This window comes from Hyperoodon ampullatus (genome assembly GCF_949752795.1).
Source record: "Hyperoodon ampullatus genome assembly, chromosome: 2".
NCBI lineage: Eukaryota > Metazoa > Chordata > Mammalia > Artiodactyla > Ziphiidae > Hyperoodon > Hyperoodon ampullatus.
The window spans coordinates 21,743,161-21,756,092 of NC_136915.1; positions in this window are offsets into that span (position 1 = coordinate 21,743,161).

Consider the following 12,932-nt stretch of genomic DNA (forward strand, 5'->3'; position numbering starts at 1 on the left):
ACCTTAAAAGCTTTTGCAAAGCAAAGGAAACTACAAACAAGACGAAAAGACAACCCTCAGAATGGGAGAAAATATTTGCAAACAAATCAATGGACAAAGGATTGATATCCAAAATATATAAGCAGCTCATGCAGCTCAATATTAAAAAAAAAAACCCAATCAAAAAATGGGCAGAAGACCTAAACAGACATTTCTCCAAAGAAGACATACAGATGGCCAAGAGGCACATGAAAAGCTGCTCAACATCACTAATTATTAGAGAAATGCAAATCAAAACTACAATGAGGTATCACCTCACACCAGTTAGAATGGGCATCATCAGAAAATCTACAGGGCCTCCCTGGTGGCGCAGTGGTTGAGAGTCCGCCTGCCGATGCAGGGGATACGGGTTCGTGCCCCGGTCTGGGAGGATCCCATATGCCGCGGAGCGGCTGGGCCCGTGAGCCATGGCTGCTGAGCCTGCGCATCCGGAGCCTGTGCTCCGCAACGGGAGAGGCCACAGCAGTGAGAGGCCCGCGTACCACAAAAAAAAAAAAAAAAAAAAAAAAAAAAAAAAAAAAAAGAAAATCTACAAACAACAAATGCTGGAGAGGGTGTGGAGAAAAGGGAACCCTCTTGCACTGTTGGTGGCAATGTAAACTGATACAGCCACTATGAAGAACAGTATGGAGGTTCCTTAAAAAACTAAAAATAGAATTACCATATGACCCAGCAATCTCACTACTGGGCACATACCCAGAGAAAACCATAATTCAAAACGACACATGCACCCCAATGTTCACTGCAGCACTATTTACAATATAGCCAGGTCATGGAAGCAACCTAAATGCCCATCAACAGACGAATGGATAAAGAAGATGTGGTACATATATACAATGGAATATTAACTCAGCCATAAAATGGAACGAAATTGGGTCATTTGTAGAGACGTGGATGGATCTAGATACTGTCACACAGAGTGAAGTAAGTCAGAAAGAGAAAAACAAATATCGTATATTAACGCATATATGTGGAACCTAGAAAAATGGTACAGATGAACCGGTTTGCAGTGCAGAAATAGAGACACAGATGTAGAGAACAAACGTATGGACACCAAGGGGGGGAAGTGGCAGGGGGGTGCGGTAGTGGTGGTGGGATCAACTGGGAGATTGGGATTGACATACATACCCGCTGTATAAAAAAATAAATTAAATAAAATTCAAAAATTCAAAAAACAAAAAACAAACCAAGATTACTTAGAGATAATGGAGATAAATCTAAAATACAGTCAGCTAAAAAAGTTGAAAATAGATGTCTCTGCAAATGTGGAAATGAGGGAAAAGGTAGTGGACTGCCTTCTATTTTCATAGAAAACCTTATAATACTTGTTATTTCTTTAAACCATGCATATGTATAACTTTTGTTTGTAAAAGAATGTAAGTTTCCTGATGGCAGGGACCATGAGAGTCTTCTATTAAAAACCCCAGGGCTCCACCTGAAGTAGGTGTTCAAAAAGTATTTGTTATTCAAGTAACTGAAGTCACCGTTCTTGAGGCCCTAAATGGCTCCTCGTAAGGCACAGAATTAAGATCACAATGCTTGTGATGCCTCCAGGGACTGCAGGCAGGGTCTGGCTCCTGCAAACTCCTCTCCCCGACTCTTCCTCTAGTGCCTTGTTCAGGTGATCACATGCACATTGTTCCTTCCTGCCTCGGGAAATTTGCACTTGCTGTTCCTTCTACCTAAAAAAGCTCTTCACCATCACCTAGTTCTCTCCCATAAATCCGTTAGACTTCAGCTCAGATGTCACTTCCTCCAGGAGATCCTGTCTCCTATCTCCCTCTCTTCACCAGCCTGATGGGGCCATGGTGGGCCTACCCCAGGATCCCCAAGGACCTTGTAGGTTATGTTAAGGCATTTACTCTTCTATCTAGAAGAGAATAAGGAGCCACCAAAGTGTTGCTAGCCAGGAAAGATAAGATCAAATATGCTGGTAGGTCTGGGGCTGAGAATTATGAACAGCAGCAAGCAGCTTACTTGGGACACAGATGACCCTTGCTCAACAAACAGTGGCCTCATCCTAACTCCCCAGGGTACCTCCAGTAATTCCCTATGGTAGTGTTTTCCAGAATGGGGCATGACTATCACTGGTGGCTCTAGGGATAATTTCAGTGGCATATAACCAAATATTTTTCAAAGATTAACGTATTTATTTCAATGGGGATTCAGAAATAAAACTTGCATTCTAAACCCAGGATTTCATGGCTATTATTGCTTAGGACAAACTTCATGAGGTTGATACTCAATTGACTAACTAAAGCTTGGGGACTATTGCTCAAGTAAAACTCGCCAAGTACCCTGAAAATCCCTCTACATCTTTCTCTATACAACTCTCCTGCCTGAAATGTCCTTCTTACCCCCTGCTTTGGAAACTTCTACATACCCTTCAAAGTCCCAGTTGAATCCCCGCTCAGCAAAGTGGCCTTATAATTAGGGTAGGAGATTGACATGGTGGTTAAAAACTAAGGCTTATCAAACATAAATTTTGGACTTTGGGTGATAATGATATATCAATGTAGGTTCACTAATTGTAACAAATGCACCACTCTGGTGTTAGATGTTGATAGAGGAAGTTGTGTGTTGGCACAGGAGGCATACGGAAACACTGCATCTTTGCTCGATTTTGCTGTGAACTTAAAAATGCTCTAAAAAATAAAGTCTATTAAAAAAAAAAAAAAGCCAAGGGGGTTCCCCGGTGGCCTAGTGGTTAGGATTCTGGGCTTTCACTGCAGGGGCCTGGTTCAATCCCTGGTTGGGGAACTGAGATACTGCAAGCCCCACGGCTCGGCCAAAAAAAAAAAAAAAAAAAAGTCAAGCCAAGGCTTAGAAATTCGATCTAGCTGTGTGACTTTAGGCAAGTTACTTAACTTCTCTGAACCTAAACTTCCTCATCTGTTGGATAGGAATAATACTGCCTTCCCTTAGAGGACTGTGGTGAGAATTTAATGTTATCACGCATATAAAAGTACTCAGTAAATGTCTGGCATACAGTAAGCCTTCCTAAAAGTTACCTGTTATTTTCCTGAGAGTGGGGAGCCACAAATATGAGAGGGCTTTCCCTACTTATTTTAATTATTCATCTTTATACGCCCTTCACATAGTAGATGCTTAGGAAAAGCTGGTTGGTTGTTGGAGGCCTTGCTGCCTTTGGGAGGGATCATTCTCATCCACATCTCCACACCTCCTTATTCAGTGAGCAACAAGATGCTGGCGGATAATGGGTGTCCACACTACAATCCCACGTTGTCCTGAGGATTCACAGCGGCTGGAGGAAGGCCCGGCGACTGCTCCGCCGCCGCCATGGCAACTTCAACCCCATTCCTGGAACCCAGCTCGGGAGGAGCAGGGTATCGAAAGACAGTCTCCCCTAGGGCTGCTCTCCCAAGGTCTCCAGGACCTGGTCCCCCGCCCCAGCCCTGAGTCGTCTCCGGGTCCAGGCAGGCGCTGCTCCCTGCGGCCACACGGTGGCGGCGTAGAGTCGAGCTCCATGCCCCACCTGGGGAGCGCTAATGAGGCACAGCCCCAATGGTTGGGCCTCCTGCTCCCCACCCTTGCCAGGACAGGTCACGGCATCCAGGTGAGACAGCCGTTGGGCCTAATGTCACCTCACCTCAATACCTCCAGCTGGACCCTCGATTCCCGATACTAGGCCGGGCACTCCCAGCTCACTTGACTCGCCCTCCAACCCCGACAATCGCTCCCGGGGCCACCCCGCCCTGCCGCCAGTCCCGCGCAGCACACCTGGCGGGTACCGGGCCAGCCCTTGTTCAGATTCAGGCTCGAGCCCGCCGGACCCAGACCAAGCATATCGTCCCACTCCCAAGTGCGCCGGCCCGGAGGGAAGGAGGTGGGCGTGCGCTCGAGCTTTGTGGTCCTCACTGCCCCGACCTCCGGCCCTCTCCATTCTCTGCTTCCGCTTCCGGGCCTGCATCTCCTCCGAACTTCTCTGAACGCCGCGAACCCCCTTCTCAACACTTCGAATGCAGGTCCCAAGGACTGATAACATAGTCAGGGATTGACCTGTAGAAGGGTCGCCTTACAGACACTGAGAGGTAAACAAGCAAAGCGCGGGCACGTGCCAGGGCGGGGCTTTGGGGCGGGGCATCAGAGGGGCGGGGCCTCAGCGCTTGAGTTGCCGCGGGCCGAGGAGGTACCCGAGGCGCGCGCGGGGTGCCGGGAGTGCAAACTAAGCGGAAATGGGGCGGGGGGAGGCGCAGAACTGGGGGCGGGGCGGGCACTGGGGGTGGGTTTGAGGGAGCGCAGGGCAGACTAGACTTGGGAGCTGAATGGGCTGGCCGTGGGGTTGGGCCTGGACTGGGGGCCCAAAAGCGAGAAGGGTCTGAGTGGGGAGGGGAAGAGGAGGCAGGAACCACGCCCACTTTCTAGGTTGGGTTCTTGGAACTAGTCAGGAAATCCTGGGACTCAATCTTGGGGCTTGATCTTCTCTAGGCGATGGTTTTTATAGAGAGGGCTGATAGGGTCCCCCAAGTGGTTTTTATAGAGATGGCTGATAGGGCACCCATTTCCCCCACATTCCGGGAACTGCTCAGGCTTGTTCCCCAAGAGTTTGGGGGCTCAGCAGCTTCCTGCCTCCACACGCTGCGGGGCGGGTCCCACCCTGAGAACCCGGCAAGGCCCTGCGGTCCCTCCAGAGCCCCCCCATCTTCAGTTTCAACAAGATTGGGGGAGCGGGGAAGTCTTGGGGGCCACAGGCCACATACATCTAGAAAGATCTTCAGGCCCCAGGGCCTTCCCTTGCCCCTGCCCTCTTCTCTGCTCCAGCAAACCTTCTCTCCTTAGCAGAGGTATTAGAAGGGTCCCCATGGGGAGAAAGGGAGCAATTTCAATGGGCTCCCTTCTATTGCAGTCTGCCAAACAGGACGTGGGGGCAGGGGGGAGCCTTCGAGGGCTGAAGATGGGGTGCCCTGTTTACCCTTCCTGCCCAGCCTAGTGGCTGGCAGGAGCTCAACCGGCTCAGCGATAGGACTTAGGTGCGCAGAATCTTGGGGTCCTTCGTTTGTCTGGTGCTGTGTTCTGCCGTGGGCCTGGGAAACACACGGGAAACCCTACTTGCCTGTTTTTCCCCCCCTTTCAGTGTTTTTCTTTTATGTAAAAGTAATTCATGCGTCTTATTTTTTTTTAATTAAAACCTTACAAAAATATGGATTTGAAAAATGAAAAACACTCATCTTCACTGGTGAGATAGCTGCGGTTTTTCTTATTTGTAGCATACTATATATATGTATATATAAAGGGGGTCACACCACATATTGTTTTGCAACTTGCTGTATACTGTGGACATTTTTTCGTGTCATTATTTATAGAGATACCCCATTTTTAAGGAGTTCATAATATTCCAGAATATGGGTACCCCATAATTCATTTGATCTTCTACTGATAAACATTTAACCTTAGGCCTGTGTTTATAATGATCTTTATGTTGTTTTATTTTTACAAGTATGTACTTATTGTAAAATTTTTAAAATACTGATAAAGGCAAAAAATATGGATAAAGACAAAATAAAGTTCACCATATTCCTACTATCTACAGGTAACTAACTCCTTTATTTTGTAAGCTACACTTTATGGAACGCTTGCTATATGCCAGATACCATGCTAAGTCATTCACGGAACAGCAATCTGAGGTTTGGAGAAATGTCTCCAGTGAGGCTTGCCCAAGGTCACACAGCTAGAAAGTGGCAGAGCCAGGACCTGGACCCAACTTTATCTGATTCCAAAGCTTTGCTGGCATCTTCCTGTTAACATTCGGGTGTCTCTCCTTCCAATCTTTTTTTTTTTTTTTCCAGGCAACAGGACAAAAATACTCACATGTAAATATGCACTGCTTTTCCTCCTTCCCAGGCTTAGGAGCCTTTGTAAGGAGGGCAGAGGGAGAGGAATAGACCTAAGAAAAAGAGTGGAGAGACCTGGAGGAATTTCCTCCCAGTCCCAATCAGGAAAAGCTGCTTCTGAGAGAAGGGAGGGGAGTGAGGGAGCTGGCAGAGTTTGGGTGGTCAAGAATTTGGAAAAAGAGAAAGAAGGAAGAGGTTTGGGGAGCTGTTGTAATGGTGTGGAACTTGGAGGAAGAGAGATTTAGGAGGATTCTGAAAGGCTGTCTTGCCGTGAGCTGTGCCGTGTGACCCCTTTGCAGTGTCCTCCAGAGACCTTCGGTAAAGACTTTTGTTTCCTGTCAGTGCTTTTTGGAGTTGGATCGATTTCTTTTGGCGAAGAGGGAGCAAATAAAAGACCAGCTTTCTTCAGGTTCGCGTGCATTTTTTGTATTTTTTCTTTTATGAAAATGAAATAGCCTCTCTGCCTTTGCTCACTCAGTACCCTCCCCCTAGAATGCCCTGCCTTTCCCATGTCCTTCTCCATTTCCCTCATCCTCCAAGGTCCACCTCTCTCCACCTCTTTCCCCTCCTTCTGTTGGCCCTAGCTCTTTGCAAGTCCTTCATTATACCCCAAATCAGGACAGATGACTGGCCCCCTATTGATAGGCCATATTGAGTAGGAATTTTGCCAGCACCGGAATCTCTCTGATTAAAAGAAACTGTGCTGGTTTGTTGGTTTTAGAAATCTCTTTGTGTCAAGTGGAGTACCCTTGCACCAGTTATAATTCCCAGGGGAAGACTCTAAACACTTCTACCCATTTCCTCTTGGTATCTGAGTAGTCAAGGAAGACACAATGCAGTCAAGCACCGGATGGAACAACGCTTTACTCACGTAGAGAAGAGACAGTAGGATCAGCTTCAGTAGTGGGTGTTGGTCCCTCATTGCCGGGGGATCTCTCCCAGTGATCAACACAGGGCACTTCACCTATGCTCACCCTTCTTGTGCCATAGTGGAAGGACCCTATCCCCTCCAAGAGGAGGACAGATAATAACCATGGGGTTGGCTAGATGCCATATGACCGACATGCTTTAAGCAGAGACAAAAGAGTACTCATGACACCTGAAACAAGGAGAGATACTCCCACACAAGGTGATAAATCCAGCCCAGGCTGTGTGGGCTCTTTATCTCTTGGTTAGGAAGTGTTCCAGGCTCAGGGCCCATTCTTACATGATTGACTAAGGGTCAAAAAACTGCAGGCATGAGACTGTCTTTCTCAACAGTTGGCCATCATGACTCCTGTTTCCCTCTTTGTTTTGGCTGCTAAGAAGCTCAGAACTATTCTATTTCTGGATCTGTATTTTCTCTTTGTCCTAATTTTCTTAATTTTAAGCCTTAAAAAAACATTTTGTTATGGAATATTTCAAACACATGAAAATAGAGAGAATGTAATAAACTGTTATGTACCTGTAACCCATCCTCAATAATTATCAACATTTTGCCAATCTTGTTTCATTTACCTCCCCACTTTTCCCTCCCTCTGAAGTATTATAAAGCACTTCCCAGATATCATATCATTTCACTGGAATTTCTTCAGCATATATCTCTAAAAGATAGGGCTTTTTCAAATATAACTATAATGCCACTATCATACCTAACAAAATACAAATTCCCTAAAATCATTTAATACCTAGTTCATGTTCACATTTCTTTAATAGTTGGTTTGTTCCAATAAGAACTCAAATAAGGCTCACACATTTCATTTGGTTGATATGTGTCATAAGTAACTTTTCATCTACAACAGTTTCACATTTTTCTTTCTTTTTTCATGCTATTTATTTGTAAAGGAAACCAGAGCATTTGCCCTGTAAAGATTCCCACATCCCAGAAGATTTGGCTGATTGCTTCCTGATGGTGTAGTTTAACTTGTTCTTCTGTCTCTTGTATTTCCAGTAAACTGAAAGTTAGATCTAGAGCTTGATTAGATTCAGGTTTAACGTCTTTAGCAAGAATACCTTATCGGCGATGGTGCGGTCTACTTATTATCATGTCTCATCTAGTGGCACATATTTAGTTGAAATATTTTTATTGATTGATCCATGGTTTCAGGGCTCTTGGCCTGCTCTTTTCATTATAGAATTCCCCATCAACCTTTTTTTTTTTTGCGGTACGCGGGCCTCCCACCGCCGCGGCCTCTCCCGTTGCAGAGCACAGGCTCTGGATGCGCAGGCCCAGGGGCCATGGCTCACGGGCCCAGCAGCTCCGCGGCACGTGGGATCCTCCTGGATCGGGGCACGAGCCTGTGTCCCCCGCATCGGCAGGCGGACTCCCAACCACTGCGCCACCAGGGAAGCCCTCCCCATCAACCTTTTATCTGTTGGTTTTAGCATCTGCTGATGATCCATTATTTCATTAGGTGTTGCAAAATGGGGACTGGGCCCTGGCAGTGAAAGCGCCAAGTCCTGGACTGCCAGGGAATTCCCCATAACTTTCTAATTCTGTCATTCTTTTTTTTTTTTTTGGCCAAGCCCAGCAGCATGTGGGGTCTTAGTTCCCTGACCAGGGATAGAACCCGAGCTCCCTGCAGTGGAAGCACGGACTCATAACCATTGGACCACCAGGGAAGTCCCTCTGTCATTCTTTTTGCATTCATTAGCTGGAATTCTTCCATAAAGAACAACTTTTCAATAAAAAATATTTTAAAAAATAAAATTAAATTACAAAAATAATTTAAAAATAAAACTTAAATGAAAAAATAAAAGAATAACTTTTCCTCATTCATTATTTGATTTTCCTGAAATAGTTTGTACAAGAAAGACAGGATAAATGCTTGATTCCTTTAATGTATTTTTACAAATTGCCTGAATTCCTTTGTGGAACAAGGTGTTAAAAAAAAAAAAAGGGCAATCAGAGTAGTGGAACGGAAAGAGCACAGGCCTTGGACTCGGACAGAATCCTGATTCCATCACTTCTTACCTGTGTAACCTTGGGCCATCCATCTGAGCCTCAGTTTCCTTAACTGCAAGTTGGGGATCAATATCCTCAACTTCCCCAAACTTTCAGTAGAATCATTTCCAGGCCTAGATCAAGCAATTCCTTGTATAGGAAGTAAAATACAGTCACTGTGGAAAATTTAGAGGATGCAGATAAACACAAAGAATATAGAAGCTTTGTGAAAAGCATCTAGCATATGCTTGGCCTATAGTCAGTACTTCTGACAGCTCCAGCTTGACTCTCGGGCTGCCCTGTGTTAGAATCCTTCTGGAAGAGAGTAAATTTAGCCCCAGAGACTCCAGCCTCAGTCCAAGAAAATCCTAGTAAGAGTCAGAGAGGGTGTTTTGGGGAGAGAGCAGGAGGTGGATTCCTCTGGTCTTACGTCAAGAGCTAGTGAACTGAAGTTAGACCTACCACAAGCTTGCAGTGAGATCCTGGGCGAGTCACTTAACCTCCCAAGCAACAGTTTCTCACGTGTAATATAGAGGTTGTCAAGGCTGACCTGCCAGAGTCGTTGGGAGGGCCACCTGAGATGCTGATGTGGAAATGCCCACTTTGGAGGCAAAAATTGGGCGGTGCTCAGCAAATAGGAGTTAGCTTGATCTGTCTGGGAACTCCCTTTCTGAGCTCCCATCGAGTGTAAAGTTACAAGTGTCTCTTATCACTGAAGGGCTGTGTGAGGCCTGGCTTGGAGCCCAGGCTCCAAATGCTGTGTGAATTGGGTAAACCTCTTCCTCTCCGGGGCTTGGATTCTTCCATCTGTGAGATGACCAGATTAGGGGTCCAAATCTAAATGCCCCCAGGAGCAGACAGGTAGCAAGTGAATGAAATGGGGGAGGCAGTGAGATAATAGTGGGTGGTGGAGACTGTGGTGACCTGATGAGCTTGCTTTATCTGAGAGAGGCTGCCACTCCATTCTGCTGATGGCCACAAAAGTGGAATGTGAGCCGAGGTGGCCTTTTTTTTTTTTTAAATAAATTAATTTATTTATTTTTGGCTGCGTTGGGTCTTCCTTGCTGCACGCGGGCTTTCTCTAGTTGCAGTGAGCGGGAGCTACTCTTCATTGCGGTGCGTGGGCTTCTCATTGTGGTGGCTTCTCTTGTTGCAGAACATGGGCTCTAGGCGTGCGGGCTTCAGTAGTTGTGGCATGCGAGCTCAGCAGTTGTGGTGCTCGGGCTTGGGTGCGACATGTGGGATCTTCCCGGACCAGAGATCAAACCTGTGTCCCCTGCATTGGCAGGTGGATTCTTAACCACTGCGCCACCAGGGAAGTCCCTGGCCTGACTTTTAAAGAGGCTGGAAAGCTGTATCTTAAATTTTCTTCTTCCTTTTTTTTTTTTTTTAATACCTTCTTTTTACAAAACGTCTGTCCAGGGCTGACTTTCAATAGATCCCAGCGAGGGAGCTGCTCTGTTATCTAGGAAACCCTGACCCAGAAGCAGGTCATCTATAAATGGTTTAGCACCAGGTACCCCACCAACGTGTGCTGTGTGACAGGTGAGGGGGCTGCTGCCTTTCTGGCCGCGCCCCGTGTCCCAGGACCAAGGGGTCTCCCAACCCGACCCCGGTCCAGAGGGGCTGCGGAATGCACTGTGCTGTATTTTTAATTTTAAATTAAAGTGATGGCAAGTTATTTGAGATATTTAGCAGCCCGTATGGACTAAACAAAATGTAAAGTAGGGTTAAGAGCATGGATTCTAAAGTAAGAGAAGTTCATGCACCAGCTTTACCACTTAATTAACTGTATGTCCTTGAGCAAGTCATTTAGCTTCTCTGTGCCTCACTTTTCTTATCTGTAAAATGGGGGTAATTATTGCATCTACTTCACGTGATTGTTGTGAGGATCACATAAGCAAGGACAGGACTAGGGTGAGGTTAACAGAATGAGGTTAATGAGGAATCATCTTGGGTGCAAAATTTAAGGGGGTGCCAAAAAAACTCAACAATCAAGATATATTTTCAAAAGTTAAAAGTAATGCAAAAAAAAAAAAAATCGGGCTTCCCTGGTGGCGCAGTGGTTGAGAGTCCGCCTGCCGATGCAGGGGACACCGGTTCGTGCCCCAGTCTGGGAGGATCCCACATGCCGCGGAGCGGCTGGGCCTGTGAGCCATGGCCGCTGAGCCTGCGTGTCCGGAGCCTGTGCTCTGCAACGGGAGAGGCCACAACAGTGAGAGGCCCGCATACCACAAAAAAAAAAAAAAAAAAAAAATCCATGATGACCAAAATAGCAACATTTTAAGTGAAGACAGGATATGACCTTGCACTTGTGTGACTTGGCCTTAACTCACCTCACCCTAATCCTGGGTCTGTGGGGTCCTGGCTTTATTCTTTTTTTTTTTTTTGCGGTACATGGGCCTCTCACTGCTGTGGCCTCTCCCGTTGCGGAGCACAGGCTCCGGACGCGCAGGCTCAGCGGCCATGGCTCACGGGCCCAGCCGCTCCGCGGCATGTGGGATCTTCCCGGACCGGGGCATGAACCCGTGTCCCCTGCATCGGCAGGCGGACTCTCAACCACTGTGCCACCAGGGAAGCCCCTGGCTTTATTCTTAAAATAGGATGGTACACAAGGAGAACACCCATCCTACCTCCAGGCCCAGTGGTTCACGGGTAAGAGAGAGAAAGCATTTGACTTTGTTCACTGCCATATCACCAGCACCTACAATGGTGCCTCACACATGGTAGGATCTTAATAAATATTTGCTGAATGGGGAAAAAATTGGGATGATACATGTCCAACCTTAGAACAGTGCCTGGCACCAAGTAGGTGCTCAATAAAAAAATAATGATGGTTATGATTGAGAAGATAATGATGTCCTATTCTGTCTTTAAGCCAATGGTGAACCTAGTGTGTTTGACACCCAGAATGTGGTTTTTTTTTTCAAGTTATCAAATTTTATTTTTCTTGAATTTCTTCTTAGATTTTCTGGTAATGTAAAAAACATGTTTTTAAATTTTTATTTTTATTGGAGTATAGTTGATTTACAATGTGTTAGTTTCAGGTATACAGCAAAGTGATTCAGTTATACATATACATATATTAATTCTTTTTTAGATTCTTTTCTCATATAGGTTATCACAGAATATTGAGTAGAGTTCCCTACTGCTATACAGTAGGTTCTTGTTAGTTACCTATCTTATATATAGTAGTGTGTGTAGAAAAGATCATCTTTTTAATCCCAACATGACAAGAATTATCTTCAATAATAATCATGAAATAAAACAAATAATAATAATGGCAGAAAAGCAACAGAGACAGTAAAAACTTGCTTTTATTGAACTTCATATATATACTCAGACCAATAAAATTTTTTAAATAAAATAAAAATTATAGTACAAATGGGAAAAAAGTAAAGGACTAATAGTTTATGGTTATATTAATGTATTTTTTTAACAAAAAGGTACATACACACACACATGAAGAAATGCCTCTAAAAGAGGCAACTTGGCAGGTTCAGAGAATGACTTGCCCAGAGAATGAGAGAACTACAGTAACAGTCTTACAATCACTGTGCTATCGCCATTGATTTCAAATCTGCTGTTTAAACGCAGGGACATGGGGACATGAACGCTCCTGATGTGAGCTCCAATGATGCTGACCTGCTATGAGCTCTCAAACTGAAGGTATATGTTGGCGCCAGTTGTGTAACTGGGAGTTCTTCAAATTAACTTCCATGTAGAATATGTTATTTATTAAAGGTTAGGTGATAAAATGTACTAATTTGAAATATATATATATATATATAATAATCGCGGCAATTATTTAGAACTTAGACCAAGAAAGATCTCTTCAGGAGGGAGGATTTTATCACCAACGACATTGTTTAGAATTGCCAGGGCACAGTGATAAAAAAAGCAGACCCACCCAGTTTCATTAATGTTTTAAACTTCTCTACAGAAAATGCATGCCTTATTTCTTGCACATGGAGGACTGGCCACCACCCTTAACTGATTCACCTCTGCCTCAGGCCATCAGTTTCCTATCTCTGGATGAGACAGTCCAAAAGGCCCTTCCAAAGCTGACATTGCACTACTTTCTAATTCTGGCTTTGCAAGCTATTTCAAGCGATGTG